Source organism: Pinus tabuliformis, chromosome 2_2 (assembly GCF_031772625.1).
Source record: "Pinus tabuliformis cultivar Carrire ecotype Pingquan chromosome 2_2, CPIR1, whole genome shotgun sequence".
NCBI lineage: Eukaryota > Viridiplantae > Streptophyta > Pinopsida > Pinales > Pinaceae > Pinus > Pinus tabuliformis.
The window spans coordinates 770,111,802-770,130,384 of NC_142300.1; positions in this window are offsets into that span (position 1 = coordinate 770,111,802).

An 18,583-nucleotide genomic window follows, 5' to 3' on the forward strand; every position below is an offset into this window, starting at 1 on the left:
TAGAGATCTTGAAGGTAAGATGATATGGTTTTATTTTAATTGGATTTGAAGATTGGAAAGTTGTAGTCTTTGTATTGATGTGAAGGTATTTTTGCAACTCCCAAAAGGAAATTCCATAAAGGATGTGGTAGAATTTCTAAGAGATAAAGGAAGCTAGTAAGAGTTTCTAAGTGAAAGCAAAAATGTGGTAGAACCTTGGAAAATTTCAACAGAGATTGGATAAACAGGACAATTGTGTTCTTTGAGAGTGCAGATGAGTTGAAGCCTAGAAGGAGCAAAGAGAATTGCTCAAAGGAGGTTCTAGAGATGGAGAACCAATTACTTGCCAAAAGACTGAGTGAGGAGAGCTTGGTGAGGTAAGTGGCAGCAGGGAGGACTTGATCTTAAAGAAGCTTTAGTGCCACTCATAGTGAAGTGAGTGAGAAACTCATAGAGATGGAGAGGATGATGAATAGTGACAGTCATAGCAGAGGTTCTGAAAGAGATCACAGTAGAGGACAAAAGGAGAAGGATGCCAAGGAAAATGGCATGAGAATGAGTGCTGAAGAATATGAGAGGGAGAAGGCTGAGATAGCAGTTCAGCTTGAAGTGTTAATGGAGATGTTGCAAAGAAATGAAGCAGACTAGAAAGATGGTTATGTCATGAGAAAGAAAGTGAAGTGGAAGAGGCTACAAGAGAAGAGGAATCAACAAGTGAATATGCAGTTAATAAAGGAGCTAAGGGAACTTGAACAAATTTTAGATGCCAAATTGAAGACAGAGAAGCTAGCAAGAATTGAGCTACAGCAAAAGGGAGATGCTAAAGAAGATGTTGAAGTTTCGATATGTGAACCAGAAAGTGGACCATTACTTTTTGAAAGTGATGAAGAGCTAGAGGAGTTGGATTATATGAATGATTCAAAGCAGGCAGAAGACTTGATGACTGAAGCATCAAGTGAGACCAGAAGTTCTTGTATTTTTAAAACTAATGATTTGTGTATGATTGTAGGTTTGCAAGAAGATAGACAGTCTTTTAAAGCTGTCAAAAATGTGAAAGAATACCTTCCAGAAGATGAAAGTTTTGAAGTAGAATATGACAAAGAGACTGGGAAAGAATTAGTTCACTACAGTGAACAAGTGCTAGAAGACATCATTGAAACAGATGATGAAGAGGAGAGACTAGCTAACAGTCTTAAGAGTTCTTTGAGTTTGAATCAGCATACTAATATGCTGATAGAAGAAGAGAGATCAGAGCAACATACTGAAGTGTTGCCAAAGGAAGAAGAGGTACAAAGGCCTTATATTTTTTATTATAATGATTGTCTTATAATTGAAGATGTTGTTGCAGAAGCTGGAACATATTTGGCACAGGTGGATAGCCAAATGAAAGAAGAAGAGGAAGAACATCTACTAAAGGATGTTAAGAAAGATTTAGCAAAGGAAGAAGGACCATGTGATGATGGATCAATAGAAAATGAAGAAATGGGAGATTGTGTAAAATTTCCAAAGTTCACTCCAAGTAAAATCATTGAGTTATATAGAGAATTAGACTTTCAAAGGAGAAAGTTGGAAGAGCAGAGGATAAATGTTCAGGATAAATTGCTGAAGAAGGATGACAAAGAAGTTGTCATAAATTAAAGACAAGAAGAAGTTGGCAGGTGCAAAAAACAAAAGCAGGAAATTGTTCTGAAAGACAATATAGCAGCAGCAGAAAAGGTGAAAAATAGCAGTAAAGAAGAGAGTAAGGATGAAAAGGAAGCAATCAAAATAAGTGAAGAACAAGCAAGAATGAGAGTTCAACAATCAAGAGATGAAAATAGTTAGCAGACAGAGGATATACTGGACAGAGAAATTGAGTTGATAAGAAGGTTAATGATGAAAGTGTCTCAGAAGAAGATAACAACAAGAAAGGAGAGGAGTGAAAACAAGAGGAAGACAGTAGCAGACTATGAAAGCAGAGCAAGTGGAGCATTGCAACATAAGGTATGGAGGCCTGGAGAACAGCAACAAACAACAACAACAATAGAACAATTGACAAGCAAAGACAGATTTCAAAATAAAGTCTGGGATCCAGGAGGAAACAATTATCCAGACTTATGACTAGGTGGTCATAAATCTTCTTACATGGGGAGTCTAATGTAGGAGCATCCAGCTCAACATTATCGAAGTATTCTAGTAGACATAGGGGGTCTTGTGTTTTAAGGAAGTTGGTTTCCTAATCATTGAGTTAATGTAATTATTTAATGTTTTGAGTGATTTTAATGAGAATAGGAATTAATTGAATATTGTGAGGCATAATTGTAAATGTTCTCGAATTTAGGACAACATGAGAGATTTAGGATAGTTGAGTGATGAGAGGATTGAGAATTGATTGTAAATCTTAGATTAGGAGTTAGTTCATGATTTCAGGGATTTGAGAGAATCCTTAGGGATGAGGAAGAGATTTTAGGAATGTGGTTGAGGAGTTTATGGATCTAAACCAGAAATTGGTTTTAGAATCCCTTTGTATAAATGTAAGACTAAAAGGCATGAACAGGGGTTGGAGAGGTGGAATAGGAAAATAGATAGCAGGTTGGAGTGTTTAAGCCTACGGGCAGATAATGAACAGAGGCCATTAATTAGAAGATCGGGCTGAATAGAGACAAAGGGTCTCATCAAGTAATATATATATATATATATATATAGATAGATAGATATATATATGCGCAGAGATTCAATTCCAAGTTGTATAAGTGTGTCATTGAGTATCGAATGGTGAATGATTAGTGAATTAACATACCCTATGTAACAGAGAGTTGTAGGCAGAGTTCAACGAATACACAGAGAGGAACGTGACAAGGAGGATCTTAATGGACCGTTGAATCCATTAGAGGGATCAAAGCCAAAGCTCAGAAGGAGTCACGCAACGGAGTGTCGAGAACCATTGAAAACTGAAAACCACAGAGAAACATTGAAAAGTGGCATTAAAACCAAGTAAAGAGATAATCAAGAAGTGAAGGAACGATGCACAGTAGCCGTCGGATCTTGAAGATCAATGGCCAGGATCCAATCGTAGAGGAGATGGAGGAATATCGCATCGACAATTTTTAAACAGTGAAAGCAGATTTCAGGTGGCCTCAAAACCATACGCTGTATTGAAGGATGAGTGTCGATCCCATTAAGCGATGAACATGTGGCAGCGAGGAGGAGAGAGGAAACCACTTAGCGGGCGGTTAATCCTCGTGCACGTTGCCCAGCCAAAATCTTTGTAAGTCGTTAGATCTGGCATGAGTAAATGGACGGTGGAGGGTCAACGATTAATTTCATTTATCGGGAGTAATATCAACCGTTGGATCAGAGGATACAATGGACAGTTGAGATGTAATCACTGATCGAAGATCAGTGATTTGGAGATCGGAGTAACAAGGCAGAAGGGCTTGGTATTAACAGACCCGACGATAAATATAGATGTGGGCTTATAAGTTTTGAAGTCCAGCTTATATGGTATGCAGTGGAATTTAAATGTATTCCCTTTGTATTCAGTAAAGTGTTGCGGCGAGTCTTTTAATTTAAAAGTGTGATTTAAGTGTTCCAATAGTCGCATATCGGAGTCGGAGGCACAACTTGGAATATATTTGGTAAGATCATGGGTAACTGTGATCCCCAATTGCGACAAAGGCATTTATTGATAATCATGCAAATGCCATAGATTGGCAAAAAAAGGTAGGTTGTGCATGTTTCTATGTGTATTCCATTATAAGAGAATTATAAAGGTTAAAGCATCGATAGAAGGAAAATGTGGGCTTTGGTTACATATGCAGCTTACGATTATAACCAAATGATAAAAGGGAAAGTTTATATATATGGATCATTTGAAGGATTATGAGGGTTTGAAAGTCCCGATAGAAAGGATTTTGTGCAAGGGTTAAGCTATGTGGGTATAAAGTTCTAATAGAGGGTTTAAAGTGGGGTGATTGTGTTCCGATATAAAGGAACTGATAAAGGGGCCTTAACCATTGATAGTTAAAGATTTGACTCCTTAGGGAGTTAAAAACATGGGACTAATGAGTGGATGCATTTATATGCATACTATGGGTATGTGCAGGGGTAACCCTGCATCAACTTCTCACAATGAAGTGTATTCCTAAGACAAATATTAATTTAACAAGACTAGGAAATAAGAACACAATGATTCATTCCCTTCTATATTCCAAAAAGAATGCATTTACAGAGGAAATTATCATTCATTCACAATGGCATTTCTCTTTACTTTCTTTCCTCACTCTCTTTTCCTCTTTTTTCTCTCGTCTCTCTAAAACCATGACCTATTTTCAAACATACAATATTTGGCAAGGGGACAGTGCCATAGAAAAAGACAAATATAACAAAACTCAAGCCATAATAATAATTCTATTAATATTCAAAGGAGTATTTATATGGGAGCTATGGGTCACTACCATGAGCTTTCACTCTTCTTCTCAAGAACTCTTCAATATTTACATAATATATATATATATATATATATATATATATATATATATATCAACAAGACTTAGGACAAAGACGACACTTTTTCCCACTCTAAAGCTACTTGACACCTCATCAATTACTACTTACTAGTGCAATGGCCTAGTTGGCCTCAAATAAAAACTCATCAAACTAATTAACAAAATTCTAGTCCCCGATTCTTCCAGAATTTAAACACTTGGTGCTTAAATGAAATCTTTCTAATTCCTAATTTCTAAGAAAAATTACTCCTAGAATTTACATGGCCCTATCAATCCTTAAAACAAATTAATTGCTTAGGGTGATGCTCTTGCATCAGACTCCCTGGGTGGAAAAAATTTGGCCTCCTGGTCAAATGTCCACAAAATATATAGGATCCAAAATAAAGTGTTTTTGTTATCTACATACCTGTTCATATTGTTTCTCTAGCCTTAACTTAAATCTACTAGGATCCCATACTTAATTCTACATTACATAGCTTACTTTGTTGAGGCAATCTTGTACAGTCAGTTTGATGTTGGTTGTCCTCTTCCTTCCTCAATCCAACATTCTAATTTGCAGTTATTTTACCTCTACCATATTTATGTAATTCCTTTCCCCATTATTGTCTTCAACAAAAAAAATGATTTAAAATTGTTGGCTCCTTCCTAACATAAAATTTTTCCCCATATTCCTTATTTGTAGTTGAAATAAATATTCATGACATTGACTTGTCTCATTTTCCTTCTTGTTTTATTTTCTTGACAACATTTGTTGTCCCTCCTCTACATCTTCAATGACACTTTCAGTCATCTTCCTTACACACAAATGTTTAGTCACCTCAGCTCCTTTCGTGCCATTTTCCCAAAATTCTTTTCTTTTTGGTTAGTGATTAAGTGAATTTCCCAATTAGTTGGATTCCCTTCCCCTTGTAACAAAATCATCTGCTTCTTTCTTTCTTGAATTGTATGCTCAATTTTTACTTATGGTGAAAAACATTTCTTGCAAACTGAAACCTCACATTCTCTACAATCTTTCTCTTCCTCAACAATGTTCTGTATAGAAATTGAAAGGGTCTTCTCCCACTTTTCTTTATTCATCTCCACAATGCATGGTTGCTATGTCAAATCCTTTGTTGGCCTTATGAAAGGATTCCCATTACTATTTCCATAATTCTAAAGTTTGGTCACATCTACACATACAACAGTCATGTTACGGAAAAAAAAAAAATTATATCTTGACTTTCTGCAATAAATGTATGGGTCTTTATCTCATTGATAAAATGAGCTTCTTCTTGAATCCTTTCACTATCTCCTACAATTTCTTGGATGACATTCTTGTAATCACTCCACGGAACAATGGATTTCTCTATATAAGCCTTCTCATCCATGTTTGGGCATGCTTCTCCTTGAGGTACTCCTATTTATCATTCCTCATAATTGTTGATGCAGGGGGATCCGCAAAAAGTTTGATTGACTGAGAGGTCAATTTTTTTTACTAAAGGAGTTAGTTCCTTAATAAGTGGTTTGTTGGATATAATTTATTTTAAATTTGTTATATAAGTCATTAAACTAGGTAAATTGTTTTAGTTTGTTGTGATTGTAATTATTTTCCCTAAAATGGCCTTTCAAATCCTATGATTGTTGATCTGGACTAAATTTACAAATTTAATCTTTATATTACTCTTTTTAATAAAAAAATATGCATCTATGTGTGCAAGAGGGAGTGAGAGTTTTTATTAACTAGTCCTTCGGAAATATTTTCTGAACATATGTCTTACAATGTATACACATTCCTTTATTTATTATGTATATTATATCGAGTGGTTCTTGACTTAAGTGTTGACAGGGTCAAGAGGAAGATATAAATAAGATTAGATTGGAGAAGGTTCGAGAGGAGGAGGCATTAAGAAGGGATTACAAGAGTAAGGCATGCAAAGGAAAAGTTAACAGAGGAGCCAAGATAGTTGAAAGAAACAAAAATGACTAAGTAAAGGTATGAGTGGGTCCTGCCTAGAGGTTATATACCTTGGCGATTTTTTTAAGCTCCATTATTGAATGAACTAGGTTTTTCATACCCGCCAAAACATTTAGTTCTGGGTCCCATCCTGAGTTTCCACCCTAATGGTTTTCTGCATGACTTTTCCATTGTGTTAGGCTATAGAAAATGAGCCAAAGATATTAAGTGAAGGACTTGAGTAGGTCCCACCCAGAAGTCTCTACCAAGTGGCTTTGGTAATCACTTCTTCAATCAAGACAGGTTTGAGTGTGCGAACTCACATGGAAGTAATGCAAGGTGGGCTAGCTAGAGGCTATAAAACCTAGAGGTTTGTGAACCTCAAGGTTTTATTAACTTACATTTCCATTGCATTGGGCTATTAGATTCGAGCTCTCTTGGTATCAGTGAAGCACAAAGTTAAGTGGGCTAGCCTAGAGTTTTAATATTGGAGGTGTAAGAGTTGAGGAGAAGGTTGAAAGTGGCCTTATGTGGTATAAGGACCAAGTGGGATTATACCATGGCTCATGTATTTGTTGACAGGGTGAAGTGTACCAATGAGCCAGCCTAGAAATCACATAAAGTATGTATTAAGAAAAAGAGGGTGCACTTAAACCTACGGTCAAATGAATGGCTCTGTGAAGGCGACGACTTCAAGAAATAAGAGGCAAATCTTTCCATTCTTTTAATATATATTTTTTCACATACATGTTAGGTATTGGTGTCTAATGTTGATGAGGTGCTATGAGGATAAGGGATGCAATGGTTCTTCCATCTAAAATCTTAGGCAAAAAGGTGGATCTACATCAAGTGGTATTAGAGTAGACTTTATGTCTACTCCAAGAACAAAAAACATGATTTTGGAGTAGGATGAGGTGCTAGAGGAGGTAGAATGGTACAAAGGCCTATAGCCAACAATGATGTATTGAGAGTAATTTAGCAATTAGAATAAATAATGGCAACAATGGAGACTGTTTTGTAGAGAGAGGCATAAGAAGGAGAGGTAACTACAGATGAAGAAGAAGCTCCAAAAGAAGAAGTGGTAGAGGAACCAACACAAGAAAAGATATTAAGGATTGTTTTAGCATTCATCATAAAACTATAGCCAGATCTATCCTCTTATACATGCAATATTAATCCAAGAGATCTTATTCTCTGGATCACAAAAATGGACAAATATTTTGAATATAAAGAGGTTGATGTAGAGAAAAATGTTAAAATTGTTGTGACTAGAGTAAAAGTCCATGCAACTTTATGGTGGGATGGTGTGCAAACATAAATAAGAAGAAATAATAAGCTAAATATTAAAACCTAGGATAGGATGGTCGCAAATCTCAGGGGTTATTTTTTACCAAAGTATTGCCAACTTACCTTGTTTAGAAACATGTAGAACCTTAGACATAGGTTGGTGACTATTAGAGATTACACAAAATAATTCTACAAGGTGAATATTAGGGAAGTATAGGTAGAGAAGTCTACAAAAAATACAATGAGATATATAAATGGTCTACAATTAGACATTCAAGATGAGATCAATGTGTTACCACCTAAGATGGTGGAAGAGGGATATTAATTGGCTTTAAAAGCTGAAGAAAAGCTTTCAAGGAAGTAGGCTGGCAGAGTCCAGAGTGTTGTCATAGGAAGGGGGTATAAATCTAACAGAGGGAGATATACAAAACCAAGAGATGGAGTTGGCAGTTCTAATGTACCAAGACAACAAGAGGGAGAATACAGAGGATGAAGGTCCTTTACTAGAGGAAGATAAGTTCATTGCTATCGATGTGGAAAAGTTGGGCACATGGCATATGAGTGCCCTAAAATCAGAGAAACAGGCCAAAGGAATATTGTTACTACTCCAGTAGAGGAAGATAAAGTAGAAGTGTAGGAAGATAAGAATGTGCCAGAGACAGGAGAGGATTTGATGTTAAATAAGGTGGTGATAAAACAAGAAAAAAAGTCATTGAGCTAGCATGAAAAAAAGAATTTGTTTCAAAATGTTTGTAAGGTTCAGGGGAAGTGTTGTAAGATGGTAATTGACAGTGAAAATACCAATAATATGTTGTCTACAGAAGTAATGGAAAAGTTGACGTTGAAGAAGACAAAGGACTCGACACCTTATAAAGTGTCATGGCTCCAGAAGGGTCACTAATTACTAGTTCATGCGCAATGTGAAGTAAAAATGCAGATAGGTAGTTATAACAATGAAATTTTATGTGATGTAATTCCCATGGATGTATGCCATATTTGGTTAGGGAGGCTTTGTCAGTTTGACAGGAGCGTTGTGCATGATGGAAAAAGGAATACTTATAAGTTCCAAAAAGATGGCATAAATCATACTTTGCTTCCATTATAGGAAGAGGTAACAACTAAGAGTAGTGACTCTAAAGCATTGTTGTTCAGTAGAAAGGAATTTTTACAAGTTTTTCTACAACATATGGAAGAAGAAGAGGTAAGTTATGCTATAGTTTGCAAGCCTACAATAATTCTTAGTACCACCACTATTAATGATTTACCTCTAGAAATCCAAGACATGTTAAATGAACATAGTGATATTATAGTGGATAATTTTCCAAATGAGCATCCACTAGAGAGAAGTATTAGTCATCACATTGAATTGATACTAGGAGCAATTTTTCCAAATAAAGCATCATACAAAATGACTCCTAGAGAAAATGAGGACATTAGGAAGCAAGTGCCAAAATTATTGTACAAGAGACTCATTAGATAAAGTCTCAGTCTTTGTGTGGTACCTAGAGTCTTGAGTCTCAAAAAATATGGGAGGTGGTGTATGTGTACCAATTCTAGAGCTTTGAATAAAATTACTATCAGGTATAGATTTTCGTTTTCTTGTATTGACAATTTCCTAGATTATTTAAGCCGTACTAGCTAGTTGTTCAAAATTTATTTAAAAAGTAGGTACCATCAACTAATAATAACAGAAGGAGATGAATGGAAGACCACATTTAAAACAAATTATGGATTGTATGAATGGCAAGTTATGCCATTCAAATTGTCAAATGCACCTAGCAATTTCATGCGATTGATGAATGAAGTGCTAAGAGATTCCATTGGAAAGTTTGTAATATCATATTCAGATGATATTTTGGTCTACACTCAGTCAAAGGAGGAGCATTTATGACATCTGAGGTATGTGTTACAAAAGTTGTAGCAGGAGAAATTGTTGATTAATTTAAAGAAATGTTCTTTTTTGAAACCAGAGCTTGTATATATGGGATTTGTTATTTCAACATAAGGTTTAAATATGGACCTTGAGAGAGTAAGAGAAATCCTTAAATGACCTTCACCCATAAAATTTTTTGAGGTTTGTAGTTTCCATGGGTTGGCTAGCTTCTATAGGAATTAGAAATTTCAGTAAACTGAAAGATCCAATTGTAGAGACAATCAAGAAAAATCAATAGCCATTCCAATGGACCATTGAGGCTGAAAGGGTGATTTAGTTATTGAAGAAAAGGATCATTGAACAACTGGTGCTTGTAGTACTATATTTTGGTAAACATTTCAGGTAAAATGTGATTTTAGTAATGAAGCCATTGGAGTAGTTCTCAGCCAAGAAACCGACTTATAACATATTTCAGTGAGAAGTTAAACGAAGCCATAAGAAAGTACACTTCTTATGACAAGGAGGTTTCTATAGTAGTTCGGGCATTAAAGAAGTGGAGGAATTATTTGTTGTCGAGGGATTTTATTCTTTACACTGATAATCATGCCCTGTAATTTATTATGCAACAACCTAAGTTGAATCAAAAGAACATTAAATTGGTTGAATATTTGCAAAGCTTTACATTTGTTTTAAAACATATTAGTGGATAGTTTAATATAATTGTCGATGCCTTAAGGAAGAGATAGTTGTGTCTACAATAAAGTCAAGTCCATGTTCTTGGGTTTGTTTTCATGGAGCTATATGATACTGATGATGTTTCAGGGAAGCATATGAAGCTTGTAAAACCCACGGGGGCTTCACTGGGGGCGAAATATCATACCATGTGTGTCCATATTGGGGCATATATATTAAGAAAAAAATGACATAATGTATTGAGCATATAATAGGGGGTAAAGGGTTTTTATATTCAGAGGTATAAAAATTGGAGCTCAAAGTTAATGGAAAAATATAAAGGGGTATAAAATATTTTAATGAAAAAATGGATACCTACAATATCTAGTGAAAGTGGGGGTTTTTTTAAATTGGGAAGGTGTATTGGGTTCGTATTGGTAGGGGGTTAAATAATGTGATTTTTAGAGGTATTTTCCAATATGTATTCAAAATAAGGGCATTGTTTAGTATGTCACGAACACACGTGATATGTCAGAGGTTCATTGAGTGAATCCCCCATGGTAAAACCCAACAATTCAATATCAGAGTCCATGGCTTGATTACATTATTCAAGGTGGGTTTTTATTTGAAAACAACCAACTTTGCATTCTCAACTATTCAATGATAGAAAACCTGATCAAGGAGAAACATAGTGGTGGTCTTGGAGCACATTTTGGGCATGATAAAACATATGAGTTGTTAAAGAGGAATTATTTTTGGCTGAGATTAAGAGCAGATGTGCACAAATTCATGAGTAATTGTCGAATTTGTCAATATGCTAAAGGGAGGAGTCAAAACATTGGATTATACACTCCATTACCAATTCCAGAAAGGCCTTGGGATTCGGTAAGTATGGATTTTGTTTTAGGACTGCCAAAAACTCAAAAGGGCCATGAATCTATTTTTGTGGTTGTAGACAGGTTTTCTAAAATGGCTCACTTCATTCCTTGCACTAAAACTAGTGATGCTACTCATATAGCTAGTTTTTTCTTTAAGGAAGTTGTAAGGCTACATGGAGTGCCCAAAAGAATTGTCTCTGATTGAGACACTAGATTTTTGGGAAACTTTTAGAGAACATTATGGGAAAATCTTGGAAATGAGTTGATTTTTTGTTCAACATATCCCCCATGGAACTATGACCATATTGAAGTAGCGAACAGGAGTTTCGATAATATTCTATGCAATCTGGTTGGTAACCATCCTAAACAGTGGGACCAAGTTTTGGCACAAGTTGAATTTTCCTACAATGTCTCTCCCAACAAGACTACTAGTCAAATTCCTTTCCAAATTTTATATGGGATGCTTCCAAGGGTAGTACATGAGATTAGGAATTTGGGAAGAATGAGCATAAAAGTGTAGCAGGTGAAGACTTTGCCACAAACATACAAGAAATTCATGAATAAGTCAAGCAAAATCTCCAAGAAAGAAACCTTAAATATAAAAATAGAACATACCTCAAAAGGAGAGAGAAGAGTTTTGAAGTAGGAGATCAGGTGCTATCACATTTTTAGGAAGGAAATATTTTCGAAGGGAGAATATAATAAATTGAAATTGAATAAGATTGGTCCCTATAGGATTCTTAGAAAATTATCAACAAATGCTTATGAGTTGGAATTACCCTCGAGGATTGGTATTTCTCTTATTTTTAACATTGCAGACTTATACAAATATCAACCAGGAGAAGAATTGCAACCAACAAAAGAAAATGAACAACAACAGATTCCATGGCAAAGGAAATTACCAGTAGTACAACCCTTGCAACCAGAAAGAATTATGGATAAAAGAATGATTAAGAAAACTGGAGGAAATGAGTATCATGAATATATAATTAAATGGAAAAAACATTTGGTGGCTGATGCAACTTGGATGACTACTACCCTCTTACAGAAAGGTGGAAAAACTATTGAATACCTCATCGATAAGAGCCCGTGAATTCTTTGTTCCACAAGAGTATGATGCAAGGGCATGCTTAAAAAGCTTGATTGACTGAGATGTAAATTCTTTTTACTAAAGGAGTTGGTTCCTTAATGAGTAGTTTGTTACATAGGATTTGTTTTAAATTTGTTATACAATTCATTAAATTAGGAAAAAATTATAGTTTGTTTTGATTGTAATCGTTTTCCTTAAATGTTCTTTCAAATCCTATGATTGTGGATCTAGACTAAATTTTCAAATCTAATCTTTACATTCCTCTTTTTAATAAAAATTATCCATCTGTGTGTGCAAGAGGGAGCGAAATTTTTTATTAATGAGTCGTTCTATAATATTTTTAGAAAATATGTATTATATTGTATACACAATCCTTTATTATGTATATTAGATTGAACGATTCCTAGCTTAAGTGTTGATAGGTCCGAGAGGAAGATATCTATAAGATTTGATTACAAAAGGGAGGAAAGGAGGAAGAATTAAGAAGGGCTTACAAGACCAAGGTGTGCAGATGCAAAGTTAACAAAGCGGCCAAGACAACTGAAAGACACAAAACAATCTAAGTAAAGGTTTGAGTGGGTCCTACCCAGAGGTTATACCTTGATGATTTTGTTAAGCTCCACTACCCAGCGAATTAGGCTTTTAATAATGACCAGAACATTTAGTTATGGGTCCCTCCAGGAGGTTCTACTCTGATGGTTTTTCATACGAATTTTAGATTGCATCGGGCTACATGGAGTGGGTTAGAGATATTCAGTAAAGGACATGATTAGGTCCCATCTGGAGGTCTATACCCAACAAATTTTGTAATCACTTCTTCCATCAAGTTGAGCTTGAGTGTGTGAGCTCACGTGGCAGTAACAGAAGGTGGGCTAGTTGGAGACTATATAGCCCAAAGGTTTATGAACCCAGAACATTTTATGAACTTACCTTTCCATTGTGTCGGGCTCTCATAACATCAAGCAAGCACAAAGTTAAGTGGGCTAGCCTAGAGTTTTGATCCTAGAGGCGTAAGAGTTGAGGCAAAGGTTGCAAGCGGGCTTATGTGGTACAAGGACCAAGCCACCTTATGTCACAGCTAGTGTCTTTGTTGATAGGGTGAAGTGAACTAGTGAGTCCGCCCAAAATTCACCCAAACTGTGCATTAAGAAAAAGAGTGGGCACTTAAAGGTTCGGTTGAGTGAACGGTTCTATGGAGGTGACAAATTTATGCCATAAGAGGTAAATATTTCCATTCTTTTAATATGTATTGTTTCACGAAGATGTTTGGCCTTAGTGTACGAAGTTGACTAGGTGCTATGGGGAGAAGGGCTATAGTGGAAACACCATCTAAAATCTTAAGAAAAAAGACATATTAGCATCAATTGTCCACATAATCTAGCCTTTGTCTCTCTCTGATTGCATGAGATAGTGGTGTCCCTCTTTGTCAATAACAATCTCTTGGTTGTATTTGTGTCCTTGGGTTCCCTCAACCACACTTGGGTTAGATGAATTATATTGATTTGAGGGCTTCTCACTAGCTCTTCCTCCATTGTCTTCATATCAAACAAATCCACAATTCTGCAAAACATGAAATTTCCTCTCCTTTCCCAATTTCCATTGCTCTTCAAACCATGATAAAATATTATAAAAAATGATCCAACAAATACTCAATAAGAAAAGATATATCAATTTAATTATGCCTCTGAGGTTAATATTTCCCTCACTAACTTGCAGAGTGTTGGCTTGAGCTTCTCCATGGTCTTTATCTTCTCTGTGGTCTTCATCCACTCCGTCTTCATGAGATGACTTGGTATATCCTTTCTCTGTGACGGTGCATTGATGTTGTCCACCTTCTGAATCAACTTCCTCTTGTTATTGCTTGTGAACATAATTCAATTATTCTAGAGTTTCAACTTTCTCCATAATCTCAAGTACATTTTCAACTCCAAGGTGCTATGTACCTCCAATCTAAAATTCACTAAAAAAGTTAGATCAAAACACATTAATTTCTTCTTCCTACTCAGCTGATCTTACTGGCATCCTTTCGTTATGTTGAGCTAATCACGTCATCATTTCATCATCTACATCATCCTCTCTTAGGACTTGTCCTCGCTCTGGTACACAAAAGTGAACTTCCTCTCCTTCATACTCAACAAATCCAATTTCTTCTTTCATTAATGAAGGATTCATGCTATGCTTCAAACTCGTTCACAATAGAGGCCACTTCACTTTCTTCTTCCTTTTCATTATCCATCCATATATCTTCTTGTTCTTCTTTTGTGCAATTTTTCCATGCCTTTGATCTACAAGAGCATTTAATGGTTGCTCATCTTCCTTGCTTATAATAAATTTATCCACACATAACTTTTTAGTTTCAAAGATATAAGGGGATTTAGCCTCTTCCTTTGTCAACAACACCTCCTGGTGTTTTGGAGTCTTTTCATAGCCCATGAGATTTTTGACTAGTCACCTCTGGTTATCTTCAAGAAGTGGTTTGCAGGAATGAACTACTCCTTGCACAGGCTCAGCTACTCCAAGCTCTTCTTCTTTCATCTAGCCTTTCATCAATGTCATCATCCTCCATTTCCCTAACTCTCTTGCTTTTGGGTATCTCCTCTTAAAACTCTTCTGTCTAATACATAATTTAAACCTCCTCATCAGGTTTTGTCTCTAGTGTTCTTATCTTGCTTGTAACAACTGCATCAATGCATCAAGTTGTTCCTTGAACTTAGTTATCTCCCTTTCAAATTCTTCCTGGCTAAGTTTTCTTGTTCTAATTTTCTTGGCATCCTTCTCCCCTTTGCTATGGCTTTTACTCGATCATTCATCATGACTAGCGATGGTCAACTTCTTCTTTCTTTTCTTATGCTCCTCCATGTTCAATGTGAGCTGCAACCTAGCCCTATAACAAGTCTCACCTCATTTGCTACTTGAACACCTTACCTCCTCTTGTGTATTGGTGTCCCTCTTGGCTCTCTAATTCGGAACCATTTGAGCACTCCTTGATCCTATTTGGTTGTTTCTCCTCCGCTCACCTCCTAAGAACTCCTATTTTTCCCTTCTCCTTGAGGACTTCCTTTCTCCCACTCTTTTCCTAGCTCAACTGGAATGTTTCTCTTTGTGTACAACTTCTTTGTTGCAAGGGTTTTCTTCTGCCATAGTCTTCAAGAACACAACCATTATCTCCTAAATCTAGATCATTTCTTTTTTGTGAGAAAGTCTCCTAATGCTCACCTTTATTTGCACAACACCTTTTGCTACATATGTTGCTATCTATATTCACAGATTCTTTAGCCAAACATAAAACATAAAACTAGTTGTACATGTCTAGTTCTCCTCCTCCGAGACTCCAATATCTCAGTTCTCCCAATTTTTCCTCTTGGTGGTATTTTGTTGTCTATTTCCAACACTACAATCAAGTGGAATTCTCCCTAACCCTTTGCAATCCTCCCTCAAAGTATCTCTTTCCTCTAATATCTCTTGCCCCTTTCAAAATATCTTCTACTCTGGTATCCTCTATCTCTGCCTCTATGTCTTACTTCCTCACCCTGTGCTTTTATAACAAAATTGTTAGTTATCATTCAAATAAAAAAAGCAATCACTACCTCTCTCGTCCAAAGTCTTCCTCTTCACTCGCTGCAAGATCCACTCGTTCTTTCTTCTGTACACAAAAACTTCGTTGAAATCACCTTTCTTTATAGTATTCATCAATTTACAACTTTTAGTATTATTGGCTTCGTCTTACCATTCTTTTCCTCATTCGGTTGCTCTAATTTACAGAGCTATTATACCACAATGATAACATGCTAACAGGCCCCTCTAGTGGCTTGCTCATTACCCAAGATTCCTACTTATACAGCGGTGCCCCTTCACTTTTATCCGTTCCTCTCGCTTGACCTTCCAAATCTATGTGTGAAAACAATACTACAAACACACAAGCTCAAGAAATCTCCGCGGAAGACCCATTCCTAAATTTAAACATATCATGTGGACCGTGGCCCCATATAAATCAATTTAAAAGTTTACGAATCTTTACAAATATTGTTATATAAGACCTCCCTTGTTATGTTTATATTATATTCACCTCAGATGTACGTAAACAAATTCTATTACCTCCACACCATACACGAGTGTCGAGGGATCCACTCCAAAGAGTCGGGTTCGGATCTCGACTAGAGGTCGGGTATTTCCTTACCTCTGTGCATGCCAACTCGATTGAAAACCTGTCGGTCGACTGCCTCAGCCCTGACCAATGTTGCTCCGACTTAATTAAACTCGAAAGATGGTTAGTGGAATTTACTGGGGATCGGGCTAGTCCTTGGAATGGTTTCTCCAAACACTCCCAACTCCAACAAAATATACGATGACATATTCCATAACAGGTCGGGGAGGAGCATCTAACTGGACTTGAGGTTAGGGTCGGTCCTCTCTCTATTTCCATTTTTTTCTCCACGCCCGTGGACTTCATCGAAGGGCGACTACACAATGATCAGTTCAACTGATTAAAATCTTACATATCTTGGGCGAGGATGTAGAGCGAGGCACCCATTTATCGCAGGCTAATGTCGACGTCAACTTGAGCCTTCTCAGACTCTTCATCTTGGACATTCAAAACTATGTCCCTTGCCATTCCATGCTGAAAACATCTCGTCCTTCTATTGCCAAATTCTCGAACCCTTCTGCCTCAGGCATGCTCTTCAGGTTGTTATTCCACACAAGGACTTACAATGGAACCAAACGTTCACACGCACATCTATTGACACATATTCGAGACACTCACTCTCTTTAGCAGGCATACAACTTCTTAATTTCCCAATTTCACAATCAACAAGAGTTTCTCACAAGGAAGAGTATTTTTTAGATAAATCTGAATTTAATGTTGAAAGTAATGCTTCCATGTCATGTGTTCCTTCTATATTACAAGTTGTTAATGAGTATTTTTAGGTGTTATTCTAGATGTAGTTATTTCCCTATGTGTATGAGTTGTCTATGAATCATAGATCCACCTTCTTCTGATCTTATCATTTAGAAGTAGATGATCTAATTTTTATATATGTAACTACTTTATGTGATCAATAAATCAAGAGTGTGTGTTTGGTGTTGTGTGTAATCGCTCTTTCATCTCTCTCTATTTTTATTATTTAACACATATTAGAACTAGGAAATATGAACACAACAATCTGTTCCCTTCTATTATTCCCAAAAAGATGCATTTACAGAGGAAATTATCATTTGTTCTCTCAACTCTTTCTCTTTTCTTTTTTTTCACACTTTCTTTTCTTATTTTTGCTTTGACTTTCTAAAACTCTAATCTCTTCTCAATCATACCTAAAAAAAAATATGGTGGAACTCAAACCATAATAGGGTATAGAGTAGAGTGTGTATTATTAGGGAAATTTGTGATGTAAAGGTCAGCTTTTGAGATTTTGTGGACAAAACTCTAAGTGTGCTAATGTCATTATGATTTTACGACTTAGATTACTCAAACCATAAATTAAATGTAACAATAATATAAAAAATGGTAATTATATTAGGATTCAAATGAGTATTACCTATGGCTCATTGCCACGGACTTCTACTCTTCTTCTCAAGAACTCTTCAATGACATTACAAAAAAAATATCTCAATAGAACTTAGGAAAAATAGGACACCTCTCCCCACTCTAAAGATACTTAACACCTCATCAATTTTTTGTTACAATGCAATGGCCTAATTAGCCTCAAATAACAACTCATCAAAGTAGTTAACAAATTGCTAGTGCCAAATTCTTCCAAAATTTGGGCATTTACTCTTAAAACTAAATCTTGCTAATTCCTAATTTTTGGAAAAATATCCTCCTAAAATTTACATGGTTCTATCAGGCCTTAAAACAAATGAATTGCTTAGGGTATTTCTCCCGCGTCATTAGCCATGGTATACTATTGCTAACCACAATTGAATATTGCTAAACATGGCTGACTATAGTTCACCAAATTTGACTAGGATAACCATGGTTCCCTATTGTTATCTATAAATACTTATAGTTAACTGTCATTCACTGCCATGGTATGCCATGGTTACTTAGTTAACTTTTATGTGAGAAATGGTCCACTACGATTATCCATGGTTTCCAATGGGTTATAATGGGTCACCATGGTAGACCATGGCTAAATATGAAAGACCATGGTAACCATGGGTGACTGTGGTTGACCATGGTGACTATGTAGACCATGGTTGATTATCAATAACCATGGCTGATTATGTTTGAACGTAGTGGACTATAGTTCACTATGATTGGACTACATCATAATGTGACATTGGTGAAGGGTTATGTTTGTCACACTGTGATGTTGGGTAATAATTGTCACATAACATATTTCGGTTTTGTTTGAGACATAACAATGTTAGGTTGTGGTTGAGATA